The 18245-nt window shown below is 41.3% G+C and overlaps 1 pseudogene; it reads left to right on the forward strand.

Annotated features, from left to right (window-relative positions):
• The window catches only part of LOC113360307, a 105542-nt pseudogene that overhangs the window by 22428 nt on the left and 64869 nt on the right, over positions 1-18245 (forward strand).

The raw sequence follows: 18245 nt of genomic DNA on the forward strand, positions 1-18245 counted from the left end.
AGACGTCAAACATGTCACAAACTGGGGGATACTCACTAGGGTACTGGTCTGGCGGTTTACAGCGTGCGGCGTGCAACGCGCTCATTACGAGAAAGTTTCAGGAAATACGGACGGTTAACAGTAATGAGAGTAGTGGGTGAAAGTGTGACCAGTCTTTCCTCATAACGGAAACACGATGATCACCACTTTCTACGCAATTCCACTTCTCCACTACTCAACTTCCTCCACTTCCTATGAGATTAGGGTGCACTCAAATGACTTGTATAAATAGGTTTTCAATCTATTTCGACAACAACAACAGAAGTGTTATCAACACAAGTAGCCAGAAACCATATTCTGATACAAGTCATAAACCAACCACACTTTCATAATTCAACATTCTGATCTCAAACACCTTCTTCGCGTCCCTCCCTAATATCAACCCTTCTCCTTCACCTTGTGACCGAATTGAATCTGGAACGGACATTTCTTGGTCTAGGCCAGAGTCTTACAGATTGATCTCTCGAATCTAAAAGTGCTCTCGTTGTAGATGGTGGATTTTCGACAAGGGAAAATCATAAAACCATAATTATACATACTCCGGATCCCGCAATCGGATGAGTATTGAGACTCATGTCTCTCAATATAGCGTGAAAGCTCATGCCATAAAACCTATGACTGAGAAGGTTGTCTCTCAGAGTATATGTAGATATGTAGTCTCTCAGCTTAGGCCACGGCGCATCTCATGAATACTGAGCAATTTCAGTAATTATCTTTGTATAGAATCGAAATATTGGACGGCTCCTAGACAGCATGCCTGCTAGTATAGAGCAACAACGTCTTCAGGATGCAACCAGGTTTTCCCTGACTATACAGGAGGAATATGACACTCCAACAAGTTCATATTGCTCAACTCTCAGATAATTAATGCTCCTAGATAGGAATCCCTGCTAGTATATATCCATCAGTTAATTATCTCTAATCGCCTGAATATCCAGCAATATTCTACGATTCTTCGTTATATTTCGTCATTTCAATTCGTGGTTCTTCCCAACAGAATTCCACGGGTTAGTCATGAATATTCAACGAAACAGGCATCTGAGCATCGAATAAGCCCTGACTAAAATGGTGCAAGTGTACTTAGCAATAATGCATAGACCAGCATTTGAATGCGCAAACGAGCATTTCAAAAATACGAATGAACGATGAACCTATGCAAAATAGGAAGGAATAATAATAATAATAATAATAAAAAAAATATTAGCAAAGACGCCAGGGACTGGGCTCACCAGCCAGCCGGTCATGTCGTGACCAGTCCCACGCCCAATTTTATATTTTATCATATTTTATTATTTTTCCCTGATCTCATGAAAATTCTCTCGTTCGAGCAAATCTCCTTCGATTCAAGGAAATTCTTTAATCTCATGATATTTCTTTATGTCAAGAAAATAATAAAATTAGGGAAAGGAGTCATGGGACCGAGCACCAGCCGGCCAGCCATGCCCTAGCCGTGGCCGGTCCCACACCTCACGTCCCCATTATTTTATTATTTCTCTCAATCCATGAAAATTCCCTGATTTCATGAATTTTCCCTAAACCCATGAAAAATATTATAAAATTAAGAAAACTCGTGGGACCGGGCCCTAGCCAGCCGGTCCCACACGCCTCTTATTTTATTATTGTTATTTGTTTTGTTTTCCTCATTCCATGAAAACTCCCTGATTTGAACAAAATACCTTGGTTTCAACAAATCTCTCTAATTTTATGAAAATTCTCTAAAATCATGAAAATTACATAAAATTGGGAAGAGTGCCCTGGGACCGTGCCCGTTGGCCGGCCATGCCTTGGACATTTCCGGTCCCACACTCCATAATTTCCTATTTTATTATTATTTTATTTCTCTCATCTCATAGAAGTTCCCTAATTTCATAAAACTCTCCGGTTTCATGGGATTTCCCTCAATTCAGAGAAAATACGCAAAATTACATAAAACTGGGAAAGTGTGGGACCGTGCTTGTGAGCAGGTCGGCCATGCCCTAGCCGTGGATGGTCCCGCACCTTTCAATTCCCTGTTTTATTTATTATTTTTCATCATCTTATGTATTTTTCCTAGTTTCAGCAAAACCATGGATTCTCCATAGTTTCTCAAAATGTTGCTCAAACGCGCATCGGAAAATATTGAAACTCTCAGGACTGAGACACGGACACTATGGTGACAAAGGCACATCCCCTTGACCGACCAAGGGTGACCCTAAGGCTTGCAAACAGCCGGTCCCACACGTTTTAATGATTTTAACCTAATTTGCTAAATTGCTCGTATTAGGTTCAAACTCTTTCCAAACAATTGGGGGTTTTCTCAAACGACCATCAATTGGTCCCAAGGTCACCAAGATCCGGTCCCATGACCTCTTGGTCGGTCCCTCTTGATGGCTAGGTTTTGTTATTTGTCGCTCACACGAGCATTATTTTAATAAATGATCAAACCAGCATTTAATCATTCTTTCACCAACTGGTCCTCAAGAGACTTTGGTATCTTGCTCATTCGAGCATCTGGGTGTTACATGGTGGAGTCATCATCCCATGTAGCCGGTCCCTGCTTCACTCGGCGGTTGATTTTGAATAAATCATCATTTCATTAAAATTAGGGTTTTTGAATCCAGGGCTCTGCAAAAACATGATTCTGAGCAGATTAAAAAACTGATAACTTTATGTTGATTCCATGATCAACATTTTTATTTATTATACTCGACCCAGCAGTCAGTATCTTAAATTAATATTTTATTTGGTCCTGCTACCAACAATTCATCAAATGAGCAATATTCGCTCAAACCGGCAATATTTGCTCGAACCAGCAATATTTGCTCAGATTCAAGAATATTGGTTCAACTATCAATATTCAACAATTCAGCAACACAGTTTGCTCGTCTTAGGTAATCAACATAATAATACCTCGTCTCAGCAGACATATTTAATTCATGAGTTTCAGAATATTTGCAAATCATGTTCAACTCAGCAATACATGGACTCATCGTCCCATAAATTCAGCAACTGACTCCACAATCACGAGATATCAATCGTGTCACATGGGGGTATATTAACTAGGGTTTTGGTCTGGCGGTCTACGACACGTGTGTTCACCCACGACGAGAATGTGATCAAGTCGTCCAATCAGTCGGAAGAGTTAGCAAAGTAGTGGGTGGAAAATTAACCAAGTCTCCGCACGATGAGAAACTGGTTTTAACACGATTTCCCACTTCCCCACTCTCTGATTCCAGCAACTGTCACACTCATGGGAGCATGGTGTTTTTAATTTAGTAATATGAAAAGACCTCTGAATCATGATTGAAAGGACAAGATTCGAATACTCGAACATTCGTCTAAACAAGCAATTTCTCGGCAAGTTCATACAGACAATCCTTCGTCTACACGAACTCATCGTCTGAGCAATCACTCTCAATTGAGTAAAATTCAATCATTCAGAGCATTCTTATGCTGAGTTCACGACACACTTACAATCTAAGATCAACATTGATCCCACACATTTCTCAGATTTCCTCCTACAGATCAACCCATCCTCTCTTGTGACCGAATTGACTCTGGAACGTCCATTTTTCTTGGTTTAGGCCGGAGTCCTACAGATTGATCTCTCGAACTTAAAGCACTCCCTTCTTGCAGTGCATCTGTGTGAGGTTCAACATTTCGCTCGATTCAAGGAGTCTCCACACGGACGTCTCCTCAATTCCGTAAAAACCAGCAAATCGTTCTTCCCCATATACACCCGTGCAGTGCATTTGTTTAGGGTTTGAATTCGTTTCTCATCAACACACCCAAATTTACCAAAAACAGCAGAATCATATTTTACCCTCAAACAATTACCGACCACAGTGGGAGATTGATCTCTAGGTTACAAAAAATCATTTCCCCTATCCCCTTTTCAATTTCCTAAATTTCTCAATATGGTTGATCTTAGGAATGGTTCATAAATCCTCAATCCCAATTTTACTTCTCCCATCACTGACAATACTTCACATGTTATTCCTAAATCCGTTCTTTCATTCAAAACCCTCGTCGAGGCTATGGAGTCTCAATATTTAACAACTATTCATGATTTGATGAAAATCCTGAATAATATTTTCAGGAATCAAGCTACTATTGTCAAGACACAAGATGAAGTATTTGCGCTTTTGAAAGTCTTCACGGATCAACTATCAAAGGAACCAACGCGCATTCATTCTGAAGGAAACGCCACCAACAATTCATTTTGGATAAATATAGATGGTAGTAGTCCTTCTTCCAAGATTCATATTCCTATTCATAGTGAGGAAGATGAAGCCTATGGTTACATCAAATGGAAAGGCAGCCACCAACCTAACGTGTATGCTCATGAAGATCGAGAGATGTTTCCTCAAACTCAGAAAGAATACTCGTGGGATTTATCACGTTCTCATCAGAGTCCTCATAGTGAAAAAGTGATTTTATTATGTGCGTCATTCTTGGAAAATATCAATTCCCATGTTGCATCAGAAGCTGCTAAGAGATCCGCTGTTGCTTTATTCAGTCGATCTGAACCGTCCCAGAATGAAGAAACTCGTAAAGATGTTCAGGAAAGCAAGTGTCCTTCCATAAAAGATCCAACCTCCAGACATTAGGGTGGAAAGAGAGTGAATCTGGGGAACGGCTATCAACAACCCAAACGCGCGGCACTAGCGCAACAGACAACTAAAAACCGGAAAGTTGCGACTAAGACGCCTGCACAACAATAAAAAACTGGAGAGGCTGCTCTAATTTTCCCGTGTACAATTGAAGAGGTAATCGAAATCCTAGAAGCATGGATTCAAGATGGCGTCATCAAGCTACCTCCTACCAGACGTCCTTCAACCGAAGAAGAAATGGAAAATCCAAAATATTGTCATTACCATAGGTTCGTCCATCACCCCACCAGCGATTCCAACAAATTGAAGCGCATTTTCAAAGAGAATGTGGATGCAGGAGAACTTCAACTAAGAACTGAAGGAGTGCACAGAGATCCTCTTCCGGTCAGGAGTTGCATAGTTTCTGAAGACTCCGTCCACGAAACCGTACAAACCATGATAGAGCATTCATGCAAGCAACAATAGGCGAGTTTCCGCACGCAAGGAATCAGGGAAGAGCTGCTTCACCAAAAATCAAGAAGGCAGAATAAACTCATTGTTTATGGGTGAAAACGATTTTTGTTGATTTTGGTAATTTCGGATGTGTGGATGAGAAACGAATCTAAACCCTAAACAATGCACTGCATGGGAGTACTTTTGATTCGAGAGATCAATCTGTACAATCCTGGCCTAAACCAAGAAATGGTCGTTCCAGGATTGTTTCGGTCACAAAGTGAAGGAGAAGGGTTGGTCTTAGGGAGGAAGCGAAGAGAGTGTTGAGACCATAATAGTTGATTCTGAAGGTGTGGTTGTTTATGACTCGTATCTGAAAGTAGAACTGGCTATCAGAATGGAAAGCTACCAGGTGATTTCTAGATACTGTGTTGTTGCCAACCAAAAACTTGTCTTTTGGTGGAAATAGGTGAAACCTATTTATACAAGTCGTAATAAAATGTACACTGATCTCGTAGGAAGTGGAAACGATTGAGTGGTGGAAGAGTGAAGTAATGTGTAACGTTATAATTTATGCTTCCATGATGAAGGAAATGTTTACACCATTACTCCTCACCATTACTAACCTCCTTTCTTCATGACACTTTCTTGTAACGGGCGTATTGCACGTCGCACGCTGTAAACAGCCAGACCAATATACTGATGAGCATCCCCCAGTTTGTGACATATTAGATGTCTCGAGTGTTTTCGTGGAAAACATGTAGAACTTTGCTACATGTGGTAAGTTAAAGTCAAGAGACTTACCGCAGGAAAATAACATGTAATGCTATTAGGCTTCTTTTGGCTGGTCGCCTAAAACTTGCCACAGGTTTGTCAGTTCGGTGGTGAACTTCGATGGCGGAGATCGCATCTCATGAAGGAGGGTAGCCGTTGATTATGGCTACCTTGTGTTGGCGCCTGATAATGGCGCGGTGGTGTTTTGGTGTACACCAGTGGCAATGTGGCATGGCTGGCATGGCCCGTGCATTCCTGTGGCACGATGATGCAAGTGGCACCTGGCGTAGCCATGGCCACTAGATTTAAGCAGCTGGACGTATGAAACTTGCCACAAGTCTATCAGTTCGGTGGCGAACTTGGATGGCTGAGATTGCATCTCATGAGGATGGATGGTCGTTGATTATGGTCGCATCTTGTTGTATAGCGAAGTGGCGCTATTGGCATAGTGGCGCCTGGCAGGGCCATGGAATAGCGGCATGCCAGTGGCGAGCCGTGGCAGCTGTTTTTTGGCATATTTGTGTTAGACCCAAATATGGCTTCTGGAAACATTAGCCTTGGTGCTAAGTTAATCTTGAGGCCTTAGGAGAGCCACTGGACTCAGTTGGCATGACAACTTTTAGCCAAATTAGGGTTTGGCGCATCGCACCTCTATTTAGCACGTGCGGCATGATTGTGGCATGGCGGCGTGGCTGGCATAATTAGCACATGCCAGTGGCATGAAGTAGCGTCTGGCATAGCCATGGCCGCTAGAATTTGGCACCTCGGTGTTGGACCCACATGTAGCGTGGAAACATTGGCCTTGTTGCAACATCAATCCCAATGCTCTGAGAAACATTACTTGGCTTGGTTGGCATAGAAAATTTGCCTAAATTAGGGTTTGGCATGTAGAAACTGTAATTGGTGCGTGTGGCATGCGTCCGCGGCATTGCGACACTTTTTTGTGCAAACGGCCACAGGGGTAAGGATTGTTGTGTGTTGTTATGATATGGCGTCATTCCTAGGGCTTCTTGGGCCCCACATGGCTCGTGGCATGTAGTGGGGCCGAAGTGGCATGTGTTGCGAAAATTAGGTTTTTGGTTAATGTAGGGTCGTGCTTCTGACTATAAAACCCTAGTTTGAGCTTACCATGGCGTTGGCCCCGAACAGGAGGTAGGTTAGCATGTAGGGCACTATTTATGGCATGTTGCCACGAAGTGGCATGTTTGGCATGTTGTTGCGGCAGAACGGCATGTTGGCATGTTGTTGTGGCAGAGTGGTATGTTGGCATGTCGATTTAATATGTTGTTGTGGCAAGGCGCGTTTGGTTTGCCAGTTAGTATGGTGGCGCGGCAAGGTGCATTTGTCCTTTTATGTATGATGGAAAGTTTAGAGCGATTTGATTGGTCAAGAAGAGGGGCGGAAAAACACGAGTGGCCACACTTATGATGTGAGTGTGGCAAGTTTAGAGCGACCTGATTGGTCGAAAAAGAGAGGGTCGGCCAAGCATGGGCGTGGCTACACTTCTAGTATAAGTGTGGCGGCTTTAGAGTGACCTGATTGGTCAATGAGAAATGGGGCCGGCAAGTATGGGCCCAACCACGACTTATGTGTGTGTGGAGAGTTTAAGATGACCTGATTGGTCGAGGGAAATAGAGCCGGTTGGGCATGGGGCGTGGCCAATAGAAAATGGCATCGGTTTGTCCTAAGGCATGGACACGCCTCCTTGTTTTATGATTTTGGATAGGATTTTGCACCTACTAATCCATGGCGGATTAATCACCTAGTTTGCCTAGGCTTAATTTCGACAAGCAAGGTCTAGCATACTGCGCAAGGAGCAAAACCCTAACTTTTGCAAGTTAGCCAGGGTAATTGATTGAATTCTATGTGTTAACACAGAGTTCGTTTAAGTTCATTGCCAGAGAGCAGCATGCTTTCTGATTGAATACCTTATGCAAAGACCTTACCCTTGATATTTGGAAATTCGTGCTATTCTGCTGCGAGTGAACATAAATTGTCATGCCATATCAACATTAACGGTTCAGCCGGGGAACATAGCATAGAAAGCATTCAAATAAACTTATATTAAGTGATTATGGGCAAGGCACCGAAATTTACAGAACATCTGGGATGGTTGCTACATGCGCCAGTCTGGATAAATTTCATGTAAATATATTGAATGGATCAATTAATATGCCAATAGAGAGGTTAACACTCATGGCTCTGTTTCCTTATAGAGTGACGTCACATCAGATGCAAGGTTTTACGATTTTAACCCTAAGCTAAAAACCACCATCAACATTAAGTCCCATGCTTAACTCGGAAAAGTGGCATTGTTGCGGGGTAAGCATGACATGGTGACAGACGAGGATAGAATCGGAACAACAAGTTGTGAGGAGATTGTCGGGAAGATTTGGCTAACCTTTGTCAGGATCCATGAAGAATATGTAATCCTTGCATTGACGGCTTCGCATAAATCTGGCTTGGCCACAGGGTGCTGGCGAGCTTTGCTTCCCGGAACGTTGGTGCCAACTTAGGCCATGGGGCCGATGCTGACGCCACGGCTTCGGCCGCGGAGCGGTAACGATGGTGTTGCTGACTTGGGCCACGAATCGGTGGATGGCGTTAGCTGTCTAGGTCACAGAACGTATGGAGATGGCGCTTGGCTTCAGTCCATGGAATGATGGAAACTGGCTTCAGTCCGTGGAATGGCGTGTGTAGGATCATAATCTCGCAACAATTATGTCTCAGCGAAGTTATCAATGGTATTGCACAATAGCGTCGCAGAACAATTTCAGAAACGACGTCAGCAAGGATCATGAGAAAGATGTGATAGTTTTGCGAAAATTAGAGAGCTCGTGAAGTTAATATTTGTAAGGTTGCGAGAATGTCACAAACCATATCCGAAAATAAAGGACAGATTAGCTGTCATCCACTATGTATTTCCTTATAAATAGTCATTCGAGTTGTAAAGGAAGGAGAGATATTTTTTGAGTAAGAGACAAGTAAATAGGAGAGAAAAAGTTCATAACAGAGATCATTCTTGATTTCTTTATTTTCCTTATAAGAACATTCAGAATTTAATCAATAAAATTAAGAGTGTAAACCTAAGAGTGAGTTGATCAACAATGAAATTATATGAGGGGTGTATTGTAGGATTTCCTGCAACTACATAATGGCGCTAGAAACAGGGAGTAGAATATTATTATAGAAAAAGCTAAAGATTGATATTGATATTTGTGAAAATTTAAAGTAACTGATTAAGAATTTTTCATAATTTTTTGAAATATTGTTAGCACTGAAGAAATGGCTAGAAGAAGAAATACATCCGAACAACAGACTACAATTAGAAGAAGCAAAAGAATTGCTGGAAGAGAAAGAAGTGAAATGGGAGAATCTACTAGAATGAGAATAATAGAGAAAATCTAATTCAATCGCCAATTCAACAAACACTAGTTCAAGAGCGGAATACAGATTATGACAGAGTGAGCGTACACACTTGGCGATCAAATTCAGCAGAAGAAATAGAAGAAGAGCAACAAAATAGAAATTACAGACAGGAAGAGAGTTATCACCATCCAGTAAAAGGACATCACAAAAGGGTAACGAGAGCTTTGCAGGTATTTGCGAATTGGTTATCTCCCATCCCTTGTAGAGAATCAGAAAAGAGGCCAGAAAGCTTATCCATAGAAGATTCAGGTGGAGAATCTTCAGTTGCAGCAAGATCATCGTTATCTTCATCACCCTTATCATTTTCAGAACTTTCGTTAGGAAGAACATTTGAAGGAGAAGGAGATCGAACTTTTCTTTTCTTTGGAGGAGGACCAGTTGATTTTTCCCTGCGAAGAGTACCTTTACCTTTATCACCAATCTTCGCAGCATCAACAGATTCTTCTACTTCAGCAATAACCTTCACACACATATAGAAATAAGAAATGGAAGCATGGAAGTAATAGTACTATTTAAAGTCATAAAAGAAAATTTCTTACCTCATCTGTGTATGAGCGAAGAGCTAACAGAGTACTAGATTTTCCAGTCCTGTTATAACTATCTTTTAGTTTTTGGATCTGCGGAATATCGCAAGAGTTGGCAAACGGAATAGTAAAAATCAATAAAGAAGTATAAAATGAGTTAAGGGGGAGAAATATACCTCTTTCTCCTTCTCGGGCCAGGAGAAAACCCAAGGTTGATATGCAGCGAGATTCGCAGGAAGAACGTTTGATCCAACAATGTAAGGACCCTTTAGCATTAAAGGTTTTATTAAGTTGATTTGCCTTCACACAATATTCCAAATTAATTTAAAGAAGAATAAGATTCTTCTAATTTGGAATATTGTTCTTTAAGCTGATTTGCCTTCACACTTAAAGCTATTCTACCTTGAATGAGTGTATCTCTTTCAGCGATAGATGGTTCTGTTACTTCTTTAAGTTCATTTCTTAAAGAGCAAAGAGATTTCTCTTGGTCATCACATACTTTTTGAAGAATATTAAGTTGTTGCGAAGATATCACCATCTTGTTTAAATAAACTCGCTTCTCTTGAGATAAGGTTTTAATCTCATCTGATAAAGTTTCCATCCCTAAATTAGCTTTGGTTAAAGAATAAGAAAGACGAGATACTTCATTACTTAATAGATCTTGTCTTTGAACTAATTGGGTATTTTTATTGGTAAGATTATTTATTTGATCAAGAGAATATGAATAGAGGTTATCTAATTGGTTATATTGATCCATTAAGACTTCTTTATCAACGCGGGCTTCTTCAACAGCAGATTCAAATTGATATCTCTCCATTACTCGTTTCTGATTTAATGCTTAACATGCGAAAGAGGGATTTAAAGGATAATTAAACATGGGAAGGATAAAACCATCGAAAAGGCAAATTAAAGACATAGATGAGGAAATCATACCTCTTAATTCATCATTCTTCTTGCGAAGATTGTCACGATCCATCAAAACATTCTGAAGTTTTTGATTTTCAAGACGAAGAGCATTACATTCTTTTTCTAAAGCTGTCTGCGAAGCAGCTTTGTCGGAACCCAAATACTTGCTCAGAATTTCGTAAACATTAGACTTGATGGGATCAGTAGAAGACTTCTTTCCCTCATCCAGAATCACAGATAAAACCTTGAAAGCAATATCTATCCCTTCCACAGTCTCTTTCGACAAAGGAAGAGACTTAGGAAGAGAACTAGTAGAGATAGAAGGTTGAGAAACGTTCTCAATAGGAAGAGAAGAGGTTTCATTCGCAGAAGGAACCACAAGGGGAATTTCAGTCATAGAAAGATCAACTGGAGAAATGAAATCAGAGGCAGCATTTTCGCGAGTTGGAGATAAAGGTTTATCTTGCGAATATGTCGCAGGAGATTGGAAGAAATGAAATCAGAGGCAGCATCTTCACGAATTGGAGATAAAGGTTTATCTTGCGAAGATGTCGCATGAGATTTGGAAGAAACGAGTAGGTGGAAGGGAACATAAGTTGGGACAGCCTTGAGGTGGCGAGATTTCTTGTGAGGTTTATGAAGATCTTAATCACCCTGCGAATTACAATCTAGATAAGAAACAGAGGCAACAATATTGTTATTAGAAAAAGATAGTGTTTCTTACTACCTTCTCATTCGCAGACTTTCTTTTATGTACGACAACTTTATGCTGTGATTTGGGATTGTTAGGATTCTGAACTGTAAATTTAGTGTTGGAGCCGCTTTTGCTGAAATAACAAGAGTATGGGAATCACATAAATAACATCACATAAGGCAATAAACAAGATTAATTTCAAATATATCAATTTCAGCAAAACTCATAAGGAAGAAAAGAGAAGACTAACCTTGATGAATCCATGAAAAATGATAGCAGGGAAATTATCTCGAAGAAGATCACGAACTATGAAGATCTAGTTTGAAGATGAAGAAGAATTTAAAAAGATTGAAGAGGAAAAAAGAAAAGTTGCAACAATGGAATTTGCAGAAGAACGATGAAATTGCAGAGAGAATAAAAAGAAAGAAGAAGAGGGTGAAAAGAAATATATATAAAGGTAATTTTTCCTCGAGAAAATAAACATGGTTAATACGGAAAGATTTAAGTGGTTAAAAAGTAACGGTTACAAAAAATGTGTCGAGAAATAAATGGAAGAAAGAACACGTGTGATAAATGCAGAATATGAGAAGGTAAGCGGTTGCGGCATTTCTCACATCATTCTCTACTTTGAAGAGAAGATATGAGAAGAGGCAAGATGTAGGATCAGAATCTCGCAACAATTATGTCTCAGCGAAGTTATCAATGGTATTGCACAATAGCGTCGCAGAACAATTTCAGAAACGACGTCAGCAAGGATCATGAGAAAGATGTGATAGTTTTGCGAAAATTAGAGAGCTCGCAAAGTTAATATTTGTAAGGTTGCGAGAATGTCGCAAACCATATCCGAAAATAAAGGACAGATTAGCTGTCATCCACTATGTATTTTCTTATAAATAGTCATTCGAGTTGTAAAGGAAGGAGAGATATTTTTTGAGTAATAAACAAGTAAATAGGAGAGAGAAAGTTCAGAACAGAGATCATTCTTGATTTCTTTATTTTCCTTGTAAGAACATTCAGAATTTAGTCAATAAAATTAAGAGTGTAAACCTAAGAATGAGCTGATCAACAATGAAATTATGTGAGGGGTGTGTTGTAGGATTTTCTGCAACTACAACGGGAACAACACTTGGAACTTTGGCTACCAATCGGTGAAGATGGAGCCAGCGTTTTCGCAGAATGGGCAGAAATAGTGCAGCTTTGATCACGGAATGCTGGAGTCATGGTGTTGCTTGCTAGGCTGTGGAGTGGGCGGAGATGGCGTTGATTTGAGCGGTGAAGGCGGCGCTGCTTTGGTCATGGAGAGGCAGGGATGGTGTAGGCGTGGACACCAAACCCTAATTATCCTGTATATACAAGTATCTAATACAGCTGGTATCCCGCATTCAGAGCCTTAATACACGCCTGGTAAAAGGGTTTTTATTTCTCATGCTTCATCAATCTTCCCAGTATAAGAGGCGACCCTGAACCTTCCATTAGTGTAGATCACTATAGAATTACGTCCATCCTCTTCACAGGTACCGTCTCGTGTCTCTTATCCTATTTCTCCATTTTTTCTTCTTCGTTATGTAGATTGCCGATGCAAACATAGGGTAAAGAAAAAAAAATTCTCTCTTTTTTTTAGCGTATAATGGGATCTTCCGATGATGATCGTACCTATGATGCTTTGGAGAAAAGTTTCTAAGTCGAAAAAACCCAAGTTTTCTTCACATGAGGAGATATTAAACCAAATCAACCCTTTGTTCCATGCAGCCAGCCGGATTATACAAGGCATGTCTCTCACCCATCTACGCATCGTGCGGGTGCGTGCTCAGGCTTTCATGGATTTGATGGACATGGAGGAGAAGTGGAGACATAATTAAGCATCTCAGCAAGTCGGGAAATATCAACGTAACGAAGCTTCTCCATATCCCAATATCAGAGCTAAGAGATTCGCTTCTTGGTTGAAACGGCGAAGGACTGAGCCTGAGAAACTTCTAGGCGAGAGCCTATTTGATTACCATGTCCATAATGGCATCGTAATTCTTGATTCTGACGTGAATGAACTGGGGCATCCTCAAGAGGTTGTCGGAGAAGTTCTGGTGGAAGATGTTGCCACGGTTTGGGAGACTGAGACATCTTCCAGAGTGGGCGTCGTAACTGCTGCTGGGGAAGTTGAAGCGATCACTGAGGATGTTGTCAAGGCAGATGGGGAGGCGGTGAAAGCATATGTCGGAGTCGTTGGAGAAGCTGTGGGGACATATGCTGAAACTGTTGTCGATACGGATTCCGGATGGGATGTTGAAGCTGCTGAAACGGCTTCTGGATGGAATGTTTGCTGTCGGAGAAGGTGCTGGGGAAAGTGCTTGAAAAATCTTTGATGGAGGCATCATTGACCAAGGTGTTTGTCGTTGAAAACTGGTTTCCATTTTGCGATTTCCTTCCGTAGAGAAAAACAATCTTTTCGTAGCTTATAGATGTTTTTGATACTTCAGTTTTTGTTTTGTTCGTGTGACTGAAGCCATGTTTCACCAAGTAATATTCTTTCATTTATGCTGCTTTGATGATTTCACATCTTTGATTGAATGAATAAATCTCCCGAAAGAGACCTAAGAACCCTTTTTGCGAAAACAAGTTCTTCAACCCTTCCAAAGCGATTCAGCGGATGGGAAGCCAACTCACATAAATGATGATGCAGCAATAATGCTAGTAGGCGTGTCACATTCTCTCTGTTTAGCTACTTCCATGGGAACGCCTCGCATGCCGTTGGCAACAGTAACTCAAAACATGGAAAAACAGTAGCAATGATTAAGGATTTTGACCAACCTTTATTGGATTTTCCCTCGCAAATTACACAGAGCGTCTGTTACATGCCGCCTGGGTATGTAGAAGTGTGAGCCGTCACAAGCTAGGAAGTACATTGTGAGAAGTAGAGAATCCTCGTTGGGCAAAAGTTGAAGCCAAAGGAAGGTGTCTGTGCCGCCACTCGATGATCTTCTTCCTTGTAAATTCCTTTCATCAGTATTTTTTTTCGAATAAGATATTTCTTGTAGGGTTTGATTTTTTTTTCTGGTTTTTAATTGATGGGTAATGACTTTGTGGGTTTGCCGGATACTTTTCCCTTGAGATGATTTAGGAAAACTTATTTTGAAATATAGATGCTTTTAATTAAAATCGAAACCCTAATTATGAATGCAAGCAGTGCAATCATTTTGGAGGGATTACAAATATTGCAGGGAAATTACTGAAGGAAATACTTAAAAGGAAGATGCTGGAGGAAAAGGTAGCACGGCGTTTTAGGTATTGAATGCCTTGATCCATCGTGAATGAATTGTCAAGCCTTCCAATTTGTAGGCATTGATGAGTTTGCAGTAACCACCCAAGATAACATCTGCCACCAGGTATGGCTCGCCTTCCATTTCTTTAGGCGAATCAGGTTGAGCGGCTAGCTTCAGTGTTACATCTTCAACTTGAAACGCGGTCGCCTTGATTACCATATCTCCAATTTGAAACGGGTTTGGGCGTTGTGTAATCACTTGATTTTTGAGCTCATTATCTTTGACTGAGGTGGATTCTAAGTTTTTTATTAAGCATTTGAAAGGCCCAGCATCCCATTCACATCTTTTGATGACGCCCGGGTTGATAACTGGACCGAGTCCCCATGCCTGAACGAGAGGAGAAGTGACTGGGTGCAGAAAGGGTTGTTCAATAAGACTTACTTGTGTTCGGAATCTTCGGATGAACATCGACGGGATTTCTCCAGGTAATTGAGTTACCTTGGTAAGTTGTGGACACCACAACATGTGATCTTCAGGATTGGATGGATTATTGGAAATTCTTTCAGGTATCGACACCGGCAGAGGGGATACTCCTAATTTCGCTTTATTGCCATGTACCCATGAGCGCCCCAGAATCATGTCGTAATTTTAGAGTTCCTTGAAACTGTGGAATTTGCCATGTGTTAGAGCATATCCCACCTTAATTTCAAGGTTGATGTATCCATATGCGTCTATCGCTTCTCCTTCCAAGTTTTTGACCACAATTGGGAAAAGAGTAGCCTCCTGCTTCGAAATCCTCGCAGCTCTCAGAGTCTTGATGGTAACGATGTTGAAGTCAGAGGTCGCGTCGACCAATGTGCTATCAAGATCGGCGCCCCTCAGATAAACTGTGGTTAGCAGTCCCCAGTCGCATTTTCCAATACTGCTTCCTGAATGAGCTTGGGATTCTGGCGCGGTTTTTTCAATAGGAAAAATTCGCTTGCCCGACACAACGCAATTGAGGGCTGCAAATATATCTTGACGCTGCACCTTGGAGAAATAGAGAATTTCGCATACATTCTGCATTATGGATTGCACGGTTTTGTGAACAGAGTCCTCATAGAGCATGCAACTCATGACTGGAAGAGGATCTTTGTGAACTCCCTCATTGACCAATTGAAGTTCTAATGCCTCCACCTTTTCATTGAATATACGCTTTAATATATTGCAGTCACTGGTCGGGTGCTGGACAAATCTGTGGTAACGACAATACTTAGGATTTGTCATTTCCTCCCCAGTTAGTGGGCTCCTAATATGAGGTAGCTGGATGGCATCGTCCTGGATCCATGCTTCCAAGAGTTCAATTACTTCTTCGATTGGGAACGGGAAATCTAAGGCCTTTTCTCCGGCTTCTGGATGCTGCGCAAGAGCCTTAGATGCGGTCTTTTGTGGTGGGGCTGCCGGATGTGCTGGCATTGCGTGCTTGGATTGTTGTTCCGTCGCTGGAGCCTTCCTTTTTCCTCTTTCACTTACCACGCTCACAGAGGGTCCAGTGTTATATTGCTTGTTAATGAGGCGTCTGTTTCCTTGAGTTTCGCGTACATCTTCGACCTTAGCTGGCCTGGTTCTTTCCAACAATTCCAGTGTTGTTGTGGCCGACCATTTAGCAGCCTCATGAAGTTCAGAGAATATCTGGAATCGCAGATTCTACAGTAAGGCATGGTAGATGGTAACCATGCCATTGATGCAAGAATCTACTAATTTTTGTTCCTTCACATTTGGGTCGTGACAATCCAGCGCTTGAATTCTGAATCTTTTTACATAATCATTCGGATGCTCATTGTTTCGTTGAAACATCCTTCCGAAATCCGAGAATGTATTTTGCTCAGACACAAAAAAGTACTTCTTGTAGAAAGTCGTAACCATGTCACCCCAGTTGGATATGTTGTTTGGTGCAATGTTGTTGTACCATGTGTATGCTCTTCCGGTAAGAGACTTCGAAAAATCTTTCAAACGGAGAACATGATTGTATTCATGCTCGCCCAAGGATTCCAAAAATCGAGAGACATGTTCACGTGCATAGACGGTGTCGTCATACAAGGAGAATTGAGGAGAAAAGTATCCTCTCGGAAGAGGAATTCTTTGTACTTCGGGAGGATATGGGGGTTGATGCTGATGTATGTCCGCATAATCACTTTTGTCTCGGTTTCGAAGAAGTCATTCCAAATCTTCTCCTGTGACAAAATTGGATGTTTGACTCCTCTCCGCCGGAGCTCCTGAACGAGTCTCTTCATCTACAAAGGTGCGCCCCGCTGAGTTATCGGCGCCAGGAGTATCGAAGGTGTTCCTTGTTGGCTCTGGTTAGCGTGATGCCTGTGGTAGCCGCTCTGTCAGTGTCTTGAGGAAAATAAGAACTTCTTTCTGAGTCGAAGCCATGTATTTATGAGCTCTAGCTCCCCCAGTTTCTCGTCCTGATGGTGGAGTAGCAGCTCTGGTGACGGTTGGAGGTGTCACACTTGAAGAAACGTTGGGGGAGGTGGCAGTGTCCCTGGATCTAGTGACCGGAGGTATAGCGCCTGAAGGAATGCTTTCCGCGCCGCTGGTATTGATAGATGGCATATTAATGCCACTGTAAGGAAAGTTAATACCGAGTGTATTTTCATCGCTAGTGTTTTCAGGGTTTGTTGCTGATCCGGACATGAGTTCTACCATCTTGAGATCGGGATTGAAAAATGAATTTGGAAATTAGAAATTGATATTGCAACCGAGAGATTAATCTCCCACTGTGGTCGCCAATTATTTATGGGTGAAAACGGTTTCTGCTGATTTTGGTAATTTCGGATGTGTGGATGAGAAACGAATCTAAACCCTAAATAATGCACTGCACGGGATTACTTTTGGTTCGAGAGATCAATTTGTACAATCCTGGCCTAAACCAAGAAATGGTCGTTCCAGGCTTGCTTTGGTCACAAAGTGAAGGATAGGGGTTGGTCTTAGGGAGGGAAGCGAAGAGAGTGTTGAGAACAGAATAGTTGATTCTGAAGGTGTGGTTGTTTATGACTCGTATCTGAAAGTAGAAGTGGCTAGCAGAATGGAAAGCTACCAGGTGATTTCTAGATAGTGTGTTGTTGCCGACCAAAAACTTGTCTTTTGGTGGAAATAGGTGACACCTATTTATACAAGTCGTAATAAAACGTGATAATTTAGACACAATTAGCAACATTTAAGATAACTAAAAACATATGCAACTTTCAACTGTCAACAGTGATGCAAAAATCAGAAATTGGAATTGCAAAATTAAAATTGTTCTAATTCTCTCCTGGCTAGTCCAGAGAGATACACAGTGTGTCCTTCACACACACCACATAATACCAATTTATACCCCCCAATTATCAGTTTAGGGTTCACAGCCCCTTTTCCCCAAAAACAGAAAATTAGGTAAATTTGGTTTACCTAATTTTGATGAGATACTCACTCCATCTCGTCGACCCACTCTCCAATTACTTCTTCTCGTTCATCTCCTGCTCCAATTGCTGCTCTAACATCAACTTATATCTTCAATTTCTCACCTAGGGTTTCAGTGATGAGAGATGAGAAATTGAGGAGATTAGTTGATGAAAAA

Source organism: Papaver somniferum, chromosome 3 (assembly GCF_003573695.1).
Source record: "Papaver somniferum cultivar HN1 chromosome 3, ASM357369v1, whole genome shotgun sequence".
NCBI classification, from domain to species: domain Eukaryota; kingdom Viridiplantae; phylum Streptophyta; class Magnoliopsida; order Ranunculales; family Papaveraceae; genus Papaver; species Papaver somniferum.